Source organism: Zingiber officinale, chromosome 10A (genome assembly GCF_018446385.1).
Source record: "Zingiber officinale cultivar Zhangliang chromosome 10A, Zo_v1.1, whole genome shotgun sequence".
Taxonomy (NCBI): domain Eukaryota; kingdom Viridiplantae; phylum Streptophyta; class Magnoliopsida; order Zingiberales; family Zingiberaceae; genus Zingiber; species Zingiber officinale.
In genome coordinates, this window is record NC_056004.1 from 79,174,326 (window position 1) to 79,191,351 (window position 17,026).

A 17,026-nucleotide genomic window follows, 5' to 3' on the forward strand; every position below is an offset into this window, starting at 1 on the left:
GTAATTTTTAAAATAGTTTTTAAAGAATTTTTAAAATAGTTTTTAAAGAATTTTTTAAAGAATTTTTAAAGTAATTTTTAAAATTGTTTTTAAAATAATTTTCATAATTATTTTTGAAAGAATTTTTAAAATGATTTAAAAAGTTTAAGTTCAATAAAATTTTTAAGTTAAGAAAATTTTAATTTTAATTGTAATTTGATTTAATTTAACTTAATTTAATTTAATTTTAATTTTAATTCAATTTTAATTAATTTTTATTAATTTGAATTTAATTAATTAATTTAATTTAATTTAATTTAATTTAATTTAATTTTAGTTAATTTAATTAATTTTAATTTAATTTAATTTAATTTAATTTAATTTTAATTTTAATTAATTTAAATCTAATTAATTCAGTTCATTTTAGGTTCTTAGTCATCTCACCCAATCTATGTTTTTAATCAGGTAATCCTATAATTTTGTGAGATGAATTAGGTTCAATTTTAGAGTTTGTTTTTAACTTGTGTTAGATTCAGGTTTAGCTTTGGGTTCAACAAATAGACGTTCTCTGGATAAACTTCTGGGCTATGGTGAGTCACTCGGACATCATTAAAGTAACCATGCCTTCGAGGTTTTCCAAATAGTCCTATCCACTGGACTTAGTACAAAACCTTGGTCTAACTGGTTAGGATTTATAAAGGGTAGCTTCGGTCAGTTCCACTTAGCCAAATGCACCAGGTCGAAGCTATATCTTCCTAGACATGCATAGACTAAGCTTCCCTAACGTACTATCATCCAATATTTCACCAGTACCATTTTTCAAGTTAAACTTGAACCCTTTTTAACTAATCCTAATTACCCTGCCGGGTAGGTTGGTTAGGGTTAACTTGCCGGGTAGGTTAGTTTTGGAGGTGCCAGCTAGTCTGGAGCCTCCCCCTGAATTAATTACCATTTAATTTAACTTTGTTCTCGGTTTATGTCTATTTCTTTTATAATTAAATTTCACTTGATGATAGTTTATATTTTGTTGAGTTTTAATGTGTTTAGATTTTAACCCTTTTGGTTCAGGTTTGTATTCTGGTTTATTTGATTTATTTGACTTTATATAATATATTTTATCTTTAGAGATATAGTATTGATTGAGTCCTACTTGTGTGATTAAACGCGCTTTCGGAACCCAAGCTTGTTTTGTTGGTTTGTGTTGGGTTATTAATGATTTAAAAGTTTTAGTTGAACTTGATTTGTAACCAAGTCCAGTTTTGTTGTAACTTGCTTTTTGATTGTTTAAAATTAAATCTAAGTTCTTTGACCTCGTTGTGAATTTTTATAGTATTTCTTTTAAATTATTAATTTCTAATTTTAGTGATAGATTCTCCTCCTCAAGTGTTATATCTTGAGTTGGACATGAGTTTTTGATTTGTTCCTTGAGGTCTTGATTTTCCTTGAGGAGTGACTTATTTTCATTTTCTATTTTTACTAATTTATTATTTAAGCAGGAAATAATTTTAAAAAATTTTCTGTTTAGATTTCGGTATACCTCTTCGGAACCTTCGGAAACGAGTACAGACTCGTGGCTTGATTCGGGTTCAGACCCGTCTTCCGATTCTTCTTCGCGGGCCATCAGTGCTAGGTAACTCTGGTTCTTTTGTTCTTCGGCTTCCGATTCATCTGAGGAAGTGTCGCCCCACGTTGCTTTGAGCGCCTTCTTTTTGATCAGCTTCAGTTTGTTGTTCTTCAGTTTCGGGCACTCGTTCTTGTAGTGGCCCTTTTTGTTGCATCCGAAACACGTCACGCTCCTTGATTCGGGGGAGTTGATTTTCTGAAGGTCTTTCTTGCTGAAGCCCCTCTTTCTCCTGGTGAACATTTTCCTTACCAAGTTCACCAGGTGCTCTTCATCTTCAGAGTCCTGGTCAGAATCTGCTTCAGGCTCAGGCTTGTTCTTCTTTTCTTTGGAGGGACCTGCAAACAAAGCAATTCCTTTCTCTGCCCCGACGTTAGTTTGTTCGTGTAGTTCTAATTCACAAAACAACTCATCTAATTTAAGTTTCGATAAATTCTAAGAAATTTTATAGGCATCTACGATAGATGCCCACAAACTATTACGTGGAAATGCGTTTAATGCATACCTTATTAAGTCCCGGTTCTCCATTTGGTGGCCGATGGTGTGGAGCCCATTGAGGATGTCCTTGATCCTCGTGTGAAGTTGACTTGCAGTTTCTCCTTCCTGCATTTTTATATTAAATATTTTATTTAATAATAAGTCTCGTTTTGTTACCTTAGCGTCGCTCGTTCCTTCGTGCAACTTAATCAGTTTGTCCCACAGTTCTTTGGCGTTCTTATGTGGTCCGACCCGGTTCAGTTCTTCTCTGGTCAATCCGCACTATAGGGTGTTGATTGCCTTGTTTTCTGTTGAAGCCTTCTTCTTTAGATCTGACGTCCAATCTTCTGGGTTCAGTAGATTTCCGGAACTGTCTACTGGTATTTTATATGGTCTGGTGATGCTCATCCACTGGTCGAAGTCTGTTTTGAGATAGACTTCCATTCTCTTCTTCCAATACGGGAAGTCATCCCCGTTGAACAGGGGAGGACGCACTGTGTTGAATCCTTCAAGTTGAGACATTTTAATCCTGCACACAAGTAAAAAATAGACAAGAAAAAGTCCCAAGACTTGGTCTTGGATTAGCAATGTGGAAAGAAAAAGATGATAAAGAGATCTAAATGAGTGTTGCACCAATTTGGATAACGAAAAAAAATCTTTCCAAAAAGGTAAGATTACCAGTTTGGAATTATACGAAAAAAAATAAAAACCAAAAAAAAAACTTAACAGAAGGTTCACCCCCTGTCTAATTGGTGGTTGCACCAAATCAGAGCGGTACCCGCTCTGATACCACTTGTTGGATCGTAAGTGTTCGATAGAGGAGGGGGGAGTGAATATCGATTAAAACTTTCGTCGAGTAAGCGCAGCGGAAAAGTAAAGACAAAGTAAGAAGGCAAGGCTAACACAGTTCAGTTTTACTTGGTTCGGAGCCTGTGTCGACTCCTACTCCAAGGCCCGCACTCGTCGAGTGCTTCATTGGGCAATCACTATCAATTCGAAAGATATTACAAACAAAGTACAGGAATTAAAAGAATGAAAATACCGACAAACTGAAAAGAAGTAAACTGAAGACAGCGCATTGTCGGAGCAACCTCAAGGCGTCACAGGAGCACAGTAGAGCAGAGAGTTCTGAGTTGTGTTTGAAGCTCCACCCCTGTCCCTTCTTTTATATGAAGCTCGGGGCACCCCGGATCCCTTCCAGGCACCCTGGTGAGACGTGGTAGGTCCAACCAGCGAGCTCCACGTGGCGACGCGCGATCGGGATAAAACTTGCCTCCCGGGCGCCCGGATCCCTTCCGGGCGCCCGGACCCCCTCCGGGCGCCCGGACCACCTTTCTCCAGAAATCAACTTTCCTATAAGACAAGGTTAGTCCGAGGTAAATAAATAGTATATATCCTGCAAAATAGAGTGTTAGCACAATTCACAAGTTTAACATAAAAGTTATGACTTAGATTCCGTCTTTCCAAGACCGGAATCTAGTCACGATCTCGACTTAGATATCCGAAATGGATCTAAGCCGAATCGACGTCTAATGTTCCCTTCCTGGGAACGCGTCCTCATAGTCACTCCCTTACCTTTACTCACCTGCCAAACGTCCGGTCAGCCCTTCAAACCGTCTGGACTTCTCGCCAGCTATCTGGTCAGCTCGTCGACATAGCTAGACTTCTCGCCAAGTGTCCGATCAGCCCGTCGACCCGCTTGGACTTCGTGCCAGACATCCGGTCAGCCCGTCGACCTGTCTGGACTTATCCTGCACACTCGGTCAGAGTGTTAGATCATGACAAACCTAACTTAACCTGATTTGTCATTCATCAAAACCTGAGTTAGACCGCTAGTGCTAACCGCACCAACAATAAGTATGTTTTACTTTATGTTTTGGGGATGTTCTTCCCTCACAATGGAGTAAATATTCTCTTCTAGGATTAGGGAGTATTTGTAATGCGATGGAGTTGTAGAACTATCTAGATTTGCCATATTTCTATTTAATGACTTGTTGATTCCTTGTTCATGATGAATTGTGTGTGTGAGATATTTATATTTCTTTACATGCTTTATTGATTGATGTGGAGGATTGTTAATCACGCAAAGGGGATGCTGTAGAGCGTATTGACCAAGGAGCCCTAGTGACAGGGGTAACCCTTTCCGGACGTCTAGGACCTTTCCTTAAAAGGAGAAACAATCCTTTAGGAATTGCTGCTCTCGTAGAGAGAGTGTTGTAGATCGTATACCCGAGGGGCCCTAGTGACAAGGGTAACCCATTCACGGACGTCTAGGGCATTCTCTTGAAAGGAGAGGCAATTCCTCCATAAGGAAGTAGGAAACCGTACCAAATCTCTACCTTTATCCTTATTGTTATTTACTAGACATGTATTCCTGAGATCTACCGAGGCGCCCTTGTGACAAGGGTTAACCGTTACAGGATTTCACAGGAATCGTCTCTATTCGATACTTAGGGATATTGACCAATTTAACTTCCTGCAAGAGCATAGACATAGAGGGTAGAAACTAAGCAATCTATGTAATATCTCCAAGTATTATAATGAAACCGAAATCCTAGAATCCATCTCCCAAAGCTCATTCCCTCTAAGATCAATTCTCTCTCTTCCTCTCAACCTTCTTTCTCTCTCTAATCACTCTCGTTAGTTTGCAAGCGCCAAAGCCAACTTTCGTCCGTCTAGATAACCTACTTGTGAAATCTCTAGTGCTTAATCAACAGTCCCTGTGGATTCGACAAATCTTATATATTACTGACGATGAATTCGTACACTTGCAGAATCGTAACAAGTTTTTAGCGCTGTTGTCGGGGACTGTTCGCATTAACATTAGTAGATTAGCAATTTAGTTAATTTAGACTTGAGAATAGTTTTTGTTTTTCCATTTTCATAATTCAAAAAAAAATCTACATTTTCTTTCTTATTTTTAAATTCTGCATTTATTTATTTTTTGTTGTTTTTCATATAGCATTTTATTTCTTGTCTTTCATTTTTTTTTCTTTTCTTATATATATTTCTCTTAGATATCCATAAGCACTAACATATCAAGCAGGCCCTTAAGAGATTTTTCTACACCAATTTCTGCAAGATTTATGTCTCCTATTGTGCAACCTCATATTGAAGCAGAAAGTTTCCAACTAGACTCAGAGTTAATCTTCATGAAACAAGGTCATAAATTTGGAGGAGAAGTATCAGAAAGTCCCTATCTGTACCTTGAGACATTTCTAGAGCTTTATGATATGATAAATTGTGAAGGAGTATCAGCAGATGCAGTTCAGTTGATGCCATTTCCTTTTAGTATCAAGGATAAAGCAAGGACTTGGTTATATTCTCTCCATCCTCAAAGCATCACAAGTTGGGAATAATTGTAGCAACAATTTCTGAATTATTTTTTCCCTCCAAGCAGAACAATCTACATAAGGAGTTGCATCACAAATTTTGCTCAGGTGTATGGAGAATCATTATTTGAATCATGAGACAGATTTAAAAGTCTTCAAAGATAGTGCCCTCATCATGGTTTGGAAAAATGGTTGACCTTGCACATATTCTATAAGGGAATTTCTTTCTCAAATAAGTGCTTGCTAGATTCTTCGGCTGGAGGTTCTTTCATGAACAAAAGTGTAGATGAAGCATATACATTGATTGATCAAGTAGCATTGAACCTCCATGAATGGTCAAGCAAAAGTTGGATGGAATCTCCCTCAGAAATTCAAGAAGTACAAGCCATATATATAAGAGAGCATGTCAAACAAAATGCAGTTCAACCACCAAAGAATGTCGAAATTCAAAAGTCACAGAATGAGGAGTACAAACATTTGGGGGCAAGGATTGAGAGCATAGTTTCAAAATGGTTCAAAGAAGATCCCCCCTCCTACACAAATAAGATCTAGTGAAAATTGTAATGATATTAAGTTGAGGGGCAGCAAGAATCATGAAGAAATTTTGAAAAATGACTTGTATAGAATTGAGGAGAAGAACAATAGAAGACTACAAGAACTCAGTTCTATTACTCCAAGAAGTTTCCAAAGGCCACAAGTACCTTTCCCTCAATGATTAATCACATCAAGACTAGATAAGCAAGTTGAACCTCCTCTGCAAGCTAAAAGGGAATATGGGAAAAAGGAAGTACCTTTCCCAAGCCCTTCACTAAATTTCCTTTTCCACAAAGGCTAGTGAGGGCTAATGAAAATAAAGACTTTGGCAAATTTTGTGATCCAAATACGGTTGAGTGCAGATTTCCCTATGCATATGAAGACTCTTCAGATGAGGATTGTGATAATAATGCAGTGGATAACAAGTTTTCAGATCTTCCTCCAGATTTTACAGGATGTTATAGTGACATTGAATTTTCAGATGATGAATGTATTGAGGTAGATCAACATAAAAATGCAAATGAAGTCAATGATCCTCCTATAGTTGATTCTCTTGTTGAAGATATAAACGTTGGTTTATTTTTCGATGCTTATGTTGATGATGATGATTTGGAAGAATGTGTAGGGAGCTGCGTTGTGGAAGCAGTATCTCAAGGATCACTTCCTTCATCCACACAACCCTTAAAGGTAAGAATTGCAAGGGTTGGACATGTTGTGGACCAATGTGTAGGGACTCATGTAGATATGGGTGAGTCCCAAGAATCACCATCTATTGTATCACTAACACCTGAGCTAGAGCCAGACCCATCAATTGATTTAGAAGAGGTCACATCCATATGTTTAAAAATTTCAGGTATCTCTCAGCAAAGTAAGGTTAGTATTTCTTGTGATCTTTTGGAAAATTTTATAGAGGTACCTATCATTGACTTTGTTGGATGTGATTCAGTTTTTATTTCTTATTCTGCTTATCTTAATATGGTTATGACTCTATCTTATCTAATACGTTTGTGGGAGATTTGTATTTTCTTTGCATGTGCATATTTCACTTGGGCTAATATTTGGAAGCTCAATCTGAAACGTCTTCAACCATCCGAAAGAACTTCAAAGAAGACGATGATGGAGAGAGCGATACCTCATTTTTCAATTTCTATTTTGAAAGCTCCCTCCATAATAAGAGCCCTTGGTAAGAGGGTGATGAAATATCTTACCCCTCCTAGAGCAAGATTTCGATGAATCTAATGAGGTGGTCGAGCTAATGACTTTAAACAAGCGCTTCTTGAGAGACAACCCAAGTTCAATCTTGCTTTCATTTTAGTTTTAGTTTGTTTTTACTTCATTGATAATAAATCACACCCTCTACTTAATTTTTCTTGTCTATCTTATTTTTTTGTAGATTTCAAAGTTGTGGAGGAATGTGAGCATTGGATAGAGGAGTATCTTCAAAAACATGAATGTCAATGATTTGGAGCTCATCACTTGGTAACTTCTCTTACTTTTAATCTCCTCCATATTGTTTTTAGTTTTCATTGGGATAATGAAAAGTTCAAGTCTAGGGGGATGCATTAGATGCATTTAGTTTAGTTTAGTTTTTGCTTAATAAAATTTTTGCTAGTTGCATCTTATATCATATCATAATTGTTTGTTCCTTATTGTAAAATACTAGCACGTTTATTCTAGATTTTATGTGGTTAATGGGTTACTAATGGTGCTAGTATGTTTAGTGATCTATCTTTTTCTATCTTTGATAGCATAAAGTGAGCAATGTTTTTACTATAAAAGTTTAAGTATTGGCCTTGTTTTAGGATCTCTATACACTATGCCTATTTTTGATGGTTGATAACTCTAAAATAGTCATGATTCATAGAATTGGATTAGTACTTGTGCTTCTATGGTGACCTCTCAACTACATTTTGGTTACTAGATAAATTCAGATCATGTAAGCTCATTTGGAAAAATCAATCCCAAAAAAAAAAGAAAAAAAATTAAAAGTTTGTTCAAGTTTGGTACTTTACAAACATTCAAAAAAAATGAAAAAAAGGGATAAAAAATAGTTGTCGTGAGTGGAAACTAGCAATTCACCCCTTTGAGACTGAGTTAGGTTACTGGGGAAATGAATGCTATGTTTCTTTTAATACTGAGTATTCCTTTGAGACCTTGTGTAGACGATGCATAGCATTTTTTGAGGGGAATGAACCTTGCGTGTGGCAGGTAAGTGCCTATCATCGGAAGTATAAGGAACACAATTTTATGATGACTTGACTAGAGTTAGGGATTGAAACTTGATAAATTTAGGCCACTTTCACACTGAGCATGGAGGACTACTACTTAGGTCATACTCAAACTACTTTTGTATCTTGCTCACCAATGAAATTATTTAATAGAATTAAATTGACTTGTTAGAGATCATGATGCACTATCTAACCACATGAATCTAGATTGCGGGTTTTGCTTGAGGATAAGCAAAGGTTCAAGTCTGGGGGTGTGATGTGCGTAGATCTTATGATCATTTATACATGTTTTGACGCACATTCACTTACTTTATTCATGTATATTCTATGCATGTTCACCTTTCTTAGCATATATTCATCATAAATACTCTTTTACTCGGAGATCTATTCTTTTGTGTGTTTTCTTGTTGACAGGATGTTATTTGGAGCGAAAATGAAGCAAAAGCGCATACAAGAGCTTGGGTCGTGTGGCCATAGCATGTTCCAGCCGTGCTAAATGGCACGGCCGTGCTTGTAATCCAGATTTGAAGAGGGTCACGGCCGTGGAAAATGACACGGCCATGCCAACATCCCGTGGCCAAGCAACACACGACCGTGTGAATCCACACGGTCGTGTGACTTTGGCAGAGAAGAAAAGGGTCACGGCCGTGTGAGCCAACACGACCGTGTGACTCAACCTGAGAGGAAGCCGTGCAAGGCCGTGTGGATTCCACATGGCTGTGTGACGAAGAACACAGGCTGTGCCACGCCAAAATAGAGCTGTGCTGAATTCTGGGCAGATTGTTGACCGTTCGTAAAAAGGCCATAACTTTGTGCTCCGTTAGAGTTTCGAGCTGTTCTTTATACTGAAACATAGCTGACTTCAATATCTACAACTTTGCTTCAGATCCAATAGAGAGGAAGCATTGTCTGCCCATGCTAAATGGTATGGTCGTGTCTTCCAACCGCGGGTTCAACTAGACCTCCACCCAGACTGCAGACCAAACTTTAAACCACCATAACTTTCGGCTCGGTTTTACCCAGGGCTCAATCAAAGTATCAGATTGAAGATAATTTCAAGGGCTACAAATTTAGTTCAGGGAGAATCACGAGAAAATCTGGTTTAATGGGTGAAAATCCCAGTTTAACGGACCCTTGTAATCCTGGTTTTCCTGGGCAGCTTGGAGGTATAAAATGGTCAAGAACCCTATTCTTGGGATCATCTTTGGTTCGGGACTTCGTCCCTCTCCTTGGAAAAGGGTTCTCTCCTTCGGGGGAAACCCTAGAACTTCATCCACCGTCGTCCCTTGACGTTACGTCCGTCTCCAGAGCAAGGAGGCATCCCTAAGACATTGGAAATCTCGGCAAGCATCGCTTCTTCCTTTCCTTCTCACATCAAGGGTTGTAAGTATGCTTTACTTTATGTTTTGGGGTTGTTCTTCCCTCACAATGGTGTAGATATTCTCTTCTAGGATTAGGGAGTATTTGTAATGCAATGGAGATGTAGAACTATGTAGATTTGCCATATTTCTATTCAATGATTTGTTGATTCCTTGTTCATGATGAATTGTGTGTGTGAGATATTTATATTTCTTTACATGCTTTATTGATTGATGTGGAGGATTGTTAATCATGCAAAGGGGATGCTGTAGAGCGTATTGACCAAGGTGCCCTAGTGATGGGGGTAACCCTTTCCGGACGTCTAGGACCTTCCCTTAAAAGGAGAAACAATCCTTTAGGAATTGCTGCTCTCGTAGAGAGAGTGCTCTAGATCGTATACCCAAGGGGCCCTAGTGACAAGGGTAACCCGTTCACGGATGTCTAGGGCATTCTCTTGAAAGGAGAGGCAATTCCTCCATAAGGAAGTAGGAAATCGTACCAAATCTCTACCTTTATCCTTATTGTTATTTACTAGACATGTATTCCTGAGATCTATCGAGGTGCCCTCGTGACAGGGGTTAACCGTTACAGGATTTCACAGAGATCATCTCTATTCGATACTTAGGGATATTGACCAATTTAACTTCCTGCAAGAGCATGGACATAGAGGGTAGAAACTAAGCAATCTATGTAATATCTCCTAGTATTATAATGAAACCGGAATCCTAGAATCCATCTCCCAAAGCTCATTCCCTCCAAGATCAATTCTCTCTCTTCCTCTCAACCTTCTTTCTCTCTTTAATCACTCTCGTCAGTTTGCAAGCGCCAAAGCCAACTTTCGTCCGTCTAGATAACCTACTTGCGACATCTCTAGTGCTTAATCAATATTCCCTTTGGATTTGACAAATATTATATATTACTGATGATGAATCCATACACTTGTGGAATCGTAACACCAATCCATACGCCAATTTTTCGCGTGTGGTGTAATGATACTCTGGTCCCTCAAAAAATATACAGGTTGTTGTTCTCTTCCCTCTTGCCTCTCTAATATCGAACCAATAGCATGTTCATTAGTCGATAAATAAACCCACAAAGTTTCACCTACTAGTGGTTTATCTAAATGGGCAGAGAGGCTAAATAACTCTTCAACTCCTCAAACACTTTGTCACAATCAGCATCCCATTGAAACTTGATCACTCGGTGAAGTATCTTGAAAAAGGGTAGACTTTGATCGACCGACTGGGAGATGAAATGAGATAGAGCAGTGATTTGACTAGTTAGTCTTTGTGCTTCCTTTAGATTGAGTGGGGGAGCCATGTTTTGTAGAGCTTGTACTTTGCTAGGGTTGGCTTCGATCCCTCACTCGGTGACTATCCTAGAAATCTTCCACTCCTAGCTCCGAATAAACATTTGCCAGCGTTGAGTTTGAGCTCACGCTGTCTTAAAATTTTATAGGTTTCTTCTATATCGACACACAAGTCCATGGCTCGGACGGATTTATGAGGATATCGTTCATATAGACTTCCATGTTCTACCCAATTTGCTTTTGAAAAACCTTATTCATAAACTTTTGATAGGTAGCCCATGCGTTCTTTAGTCCAAATGAAATAACATTATAACAATAAGTGCTTTCAACCGTTATGAAGCTAACCTTTTCTTGATCCTCCTTGGCGAGCGGGACTTGATGATACCCTTGATAAGCATACAACTTGCAGATGAACTCACAGCTAGAAGTAGAATCTACTACTTGATCGATATGAGGTAGGGGATAATAATCTTTTGGGTATGCCTTGTTAAGATCCTTGAAGTCGATACAGACTCGCCACTTGTTTCTGGGTTTGGAAACTAGGACAACATTAGCCAGCCAATTTGGGAACTACACCTCATGTATCCAACCTCCAGTAATTTGTCCACCTCTTATTTGATGATTTTATTTTGGTCATCCCTGAAATCTCACATCCTCTGCTTGACTGGGCGGGAATCAGGATAAACATGGAGTCCATGCTCCATGATTGTTGGAGACACGCCTATTACTTCTTTGGGTGTCTAGGCAAACATATAACTAACGCATGTCAAGCATTCTACCAGCTCAGCCTTAAGCTTAGGAGTTAGGTCAGCCGTTATCTTAGTGATGGCTTCTGGATGACCTAGTTGAATATGGACTTCCTCTTTTTCTTTATATATTAGGATGGGCAGCTCCTCTTGAATGGTACTGACCTCCATCTTTTGAATTTTCCAAGTGGCATTGGCCTCTATCTTAACTATTTTCACATAACACTTACGTACCACCAACTGATCTCCCTTGACTTCCCCCACTTGCTCATCTATGGGGAACTTTATTTTCAGACAGAAGGTTGAGACAATCGCCCGAACTTCATTGAGGACCGACCGACTCAAAATGACATTATAGGTTGAAGGTGTGTCTACAACTATGAATATTGATCGGTGTGTTCTCATTAGGGGCTCCTCCACGAAAGATATGACTAGTTTTATCTGGCCGAGTAGCTGAACTTCATTGCCTGTGAACCCATACAAAGGAGTCATCATGGGTTGAAATTTGCTCGGGTCTATTTGTAGCTACTCAAACGCCTTCTTAAATATAATGTTAACTGAGCTACCTGTATCGATGAAAGTATGAGAAATATTATAATTGGCTATAACAGTCTTGATTATCAATGCATCATCATAGGGTACTTCCACCCCCTCTAGATCTTGGGGCCCGAAACTGATTTCGGGCCAAGCTACCCATTCTGCACTACATCCGACTGCATGAATTTTCAAATGTCAAGCATGTGACTTCCTCGCTCAGTTGGAATCACCATTAGTTGGTCCTCCAGCTATCATATTAATATTACCCGGGCAACATTATTACAATTCTCCTCTTGCCACATTGAGGGTTGTTACTGATGAACTCAAGCGGGCACTTGAGCTTGTTCGATCTGAGGCTGAGGTGCTTTCTGTTGGTACTCAACCACTTGGTATTCAATTCTAAGCGAGCTATCCTAGCACTGGAATAGTTGACGATTGGGATCCGACGAACGTATGCGATATCTGGGATTGTTATTTTGCTTCTTCAAAGTATAACAATCCTCAGTGTTATGGGTGGATGCTCAATGGTATGTACACCATCTTTACGAGGCTTCCTGAGGAGCCTCTATGTGGTATATGACCTGGGGTTGTGGTTCTTGATGGTGAATTTGAGGACCCGCCTGTGGTCCTCTTGGTGGGGGAGCAAGTGGTGCTGGGCGATTAACGGTGGGGGTAGGTGTAGTGACTTCCTCCGGGCAAATTGTGCTTCTTCAACATTTATGAAACCTGTTGCCTGGTTGAGTAGGAGGTCAAATTTCTTCGGGGATTTTCTGGCCGGATCATGAAAGAAGTTGTTATCGATGAGTCCTTGAGAAAATACATTCACCAAAATCTCTATGGTCATAGTGGGGACATCCATAGCCACCTAATTGAGCCTTTTGATGTAGGCTCATAGTGTCTCTTTCGGCCCTTGTTTAAGCGAGAAGAAGTTCCAGGGGGTCTTGTGATAATGCCGGTTACTAGAGAAGTATTGAAGAAACACCTTGCAAAAATCTTAGAAACAATGAATAGAGTTGTCTAGTACTCGTTTAAACCATTGTTGAGCCACCCTGCCGAAGGTGGTGAGGAACATTCGGTATTTCACACTGTCCATGAATTGCTGAAGAAGAGCGGTATTATCAAATTTGAGGAGATGATCCTCCAGATTAGTTGTTCTTGAATACTCCCCTATATTCAGATTCTGATAATATTTGGGCAATGGATCTTCCAATACCCATTGAGAAAATGGGATAATAACTCGCTCAGGAGAGCTATCATTGCTATAACTTTTCCTTTGTGCCTGTCTTGAATAGTGCTTCTCTTGAAGATTCTTGTAGTGCTCTTCCTTGGTCTAATTACTTCGGCGGTGTGCAAAAAAGTGCTCGGGGCGCCAGATCTGTGAAAGATGCGTAGGAAGCAAATGGGCAAGACCTTCCTCTTGAACTCCTCGTTCCCATTGATGCGCTATTGTTGACGCCGCCGAATTTGGTGGCAGCAACATGCCACTAGTATTTACTTGCTGCTGTTGCTATGGTAGTTTTTGTGCTCTAGCATTGATGAGCAACTCCAAATCTTCTTGCGTTAAAATAACAGTAGTGAGTTTTCTAGCCTCTTCCATCTCTAAGCTTCAGATTCAGGCGAAAATTCCCATAGATGACGCCAAATTTGATACTATCTAAAGGTAGGGAGATGGTACGGGCTTTGATGGATGATTTGTTAACTGGTGGATGACTTCTTCAACATAGAAAGGGAACTTCCTCCGATTCTATGAAAAATCTGACAATCCAACAGACGTCAGTGACAAAAAACCAGGGAAAGGGTCCCTAACAAGGCCCTTTGACGCTCAAGTCAGTACAACACCGAATAGAGGAATAAAGAACAATAGTAAAAATGCTCGCATGTGAATAAGACCCAGATGATGCCAATTGCATACCTTGCCAACGGAGAGGACTCTCCTTTATATGTCACCTCTCATAACGTTCGTGATCATGAGGTGGCTCAAGTTGTTTGAGTTTGTTAGGTGACGAAAAGTGTATAGCCTCGAACATATGAAATGATTATTTGAGGAATCTTTTATCTACACATTGATGTACCTCTTTTGTCATTTATACTTTATTCCATTACTAAGGCGGTTAAAGGAATATGCTGTTATGATTAGCTGGCTTATGAGGGACATAAGAACCTTCAAAGAAGGCTTCCAAGAAATATTCCCCGACAAGCTCTAGTGATCTGTTATAATATTGTCAAAAGTTGTTTGTTGTGTATATCTCAACCAATCTCCGGGGTCGACCTTATTTATGCCTATTTTTGTATTAATCTGCCTGGTCATGTACTAAACATTGTAAAAATCTCTTCAAAGACTGATATGATGTCCAAAATATGGTGAGACTCCATTTGAGCAGTTATATGATTAAATGTATATTAGAGCAACAATTGAGAGATGATGTGGTATCAAATAATTTCAAACTCATCCAACCTTTGCCTAGATGAACGTTCATGTGAAGCCTCCAGAGGATAGTTGTCTTTAATCCCGACCAAGCTTTCACTGCCCGAGCGTATATGAGGCTAAGTGTCCTTGAGTCTGCCCAACCTTTACCTAGCCGGGCAGACATAGAGGAGCTTACGTTTGATAAGCCTTCTCTTACTAATCGTGTATTAAGAGCTCTAAATAAGAGCTTTAAAAAGATAAAGGTGCTAAGCTCGGCTGGTCTTCGATTGACTTGCCTTTATGAGGACTTTATGAAGCCTAAGGCTGTTAAGCACAACCTGCCTTTGACCAGCCGACCTTTATATTAAGGACTTTATGAGGCCTAAGGCTGTTAAGCCTGGTCGGCCTTTGCCTAGCCTGCCTTTCTATTGAGGACTTAATGAAACTTAAGGCTGTTAAGCCCAGCTGGCCTTTGACCAGCCGACCTTTCTATTGAGGACTTTATGTGGCCTAATTAGTTGTTAAGCCCGACCGATCTTTGCCCGATCGACCTTTCTATTGAGTACTTTATGAGGCTTAAGTTGTTATGCCCTACCGGTTTTTGCCCAGCCTTTCTATTGAGGACTTTATGAGGCTGAGGTTGTTAAGCCCGGTCGGCTTTTGCCTGACCTGCCTTTCTATTGAGGACTTTATAAGGCCTAAGTTGTTAATGTTAGAGTGTATACTAAAAGCCTAGCTTTTGATATAAACATTTATCTAGAAATAAGAATCACATTGGTCAAATATCTACATTTATAATAAATAAAGTTGTTCAATTAATTTATATTGTAAATAACATGGTGTGTGGTGTCACACACAGAGGATCATGTTATCAGTACCTTATAAATTATAAACAGTAGCTCACGACCATAATGGAAAGGAACAAACCATTGGAAGGTCGTAGTGTAATTAGGTATTAGTTTATCTTAACTATATAATTACACTAGTACACTTAGAGTGTATTGAGTAGGACCATTAGAGGTCGTTTCTTTTATACTGACTTTATAAAGAAACAAAGATCTCAGTTATTATGGAAGTGTGTGCTCTTAATCCTAATATAATAACAAGCACATATATTTGATATTTATTTCTTTAATTTATCAATGGGTGAGATTTAGTTCGATGAATCAATAAGCCCGATAAGTTGGGAAATGATATCACTTATAGTGTGTGTTGTTGATTATAGAAGGAAACTGTGTCCTAGTGATCTAGGTTGAGAATGTTCCCAAGAGGAGCTCATAAGGATTGTCATGTTAAACCCTGCAGGTGGACTTAGTCCGACATGACGATGAAGTTGAGTGGTACTACTCTTGGAGCTAGATATTAATTAAGTGAGTTGTCAGTAACGTACTTAATTAGTGAACATTTGTTATCTTAAACACAGGGAGCCTAACACACTCATGATAAGAAGGAGACCAAAATGTAATTTGGGATTGGTGCGGTAGTTCAATAATAGTTCTCTAGTGGAATGAATTATTATTGATAAAATTAAGTTGTGTGTTCGGGGTGAGCACGGGATGCTTAATTTTATCGGGAGACCAAAACCAATTCCTCCTCTCGGTCCCTATCGTAGCCTCTTAATTATAGAGTACTATACCCACCTATACCCACCTTCTTACCCATCCTATAGGGGGCGGCCAAGCTAGCTTGGAGACCAAGCTAGGGCCGGCCATGGGTATGTTCATGGGTGAATTCATGTGGCCGACCCTATTAAATAAAAAGGAATTTTAATTTTAAAATTTTTCTTATGTGGATAATATAATTTAAAAGAGAGTTTAAAATTTTAAATCCTTCCTTTTATAAGATTCTACAAAAGATTAAGAGAAGAGTTAAAATCTCTTTCCTTATTTGTAGATTAAAAGGTTGATTTTAATTTTGGTAAAAATTTTCCTTTTAATTATATTATTGATTTAAAAGAAAGTTTAAAAATTAAAAATTCTCTTTTATTAGTTTCTACAAAAGATTAAGAAAAGATTTAATATCTTTCCTTATTTGTAGATTGAAAGGAGATTTTAATTTTTAGAGATAACTTTCCTTTTTGGAAATTATCCACATGTTTAAAAGAAAGATTTTAATTTATTAAATTTCTTTTTATTAACCAATCATAAAGGAATTAAAATTATTGGAGAAATTTTATAAATTTCTATAAACAAATTAGGAAGTTTTAATTTTGTTTTAATTAAAACTCTCCTTGTTTTGGGGAGAAGAGTGGCCGGTATTATAATTTGAAAAGAAAATTATTTTAATTAAATAAATTTTCCTTTTCAATGGCAAAAAATTAAGGAAGTTTTATTAAATTTTCCTTATTTGCAGGATCAAGGATTATAAAAGAGGGGTAGAGGAGGCTTCAAGGCTAACGACTCTATTCTATTTTCCTCTCTTTTCTCCTTGGGTGTGGCCCTTTCTTTCCTCTCCTCTCCTTTGTGTGGCGAAACCTTCTCATGGTGGAGATAGCTTT

At 38.5% G+C, this 17,026-nt stretch overlaps 1 non-coding gene across 1 annotated transcript; it reads right to left on the reverse strand.

Moving 5' to 3' along the window:
* Positions 1-5,485: 5,485 nt before the first annotated feature.
* Positions 5,486-5,591, reverse strand: LOC122028367. Its single transcript, XR_006124761.1, has one exon. It is a non-coding gene; the product is annotated as a small nucleolar RNA R71 (small nucleolar RNA).
* Positions 5,592-17,026: the final 11,435 nt, after the last annotated feature.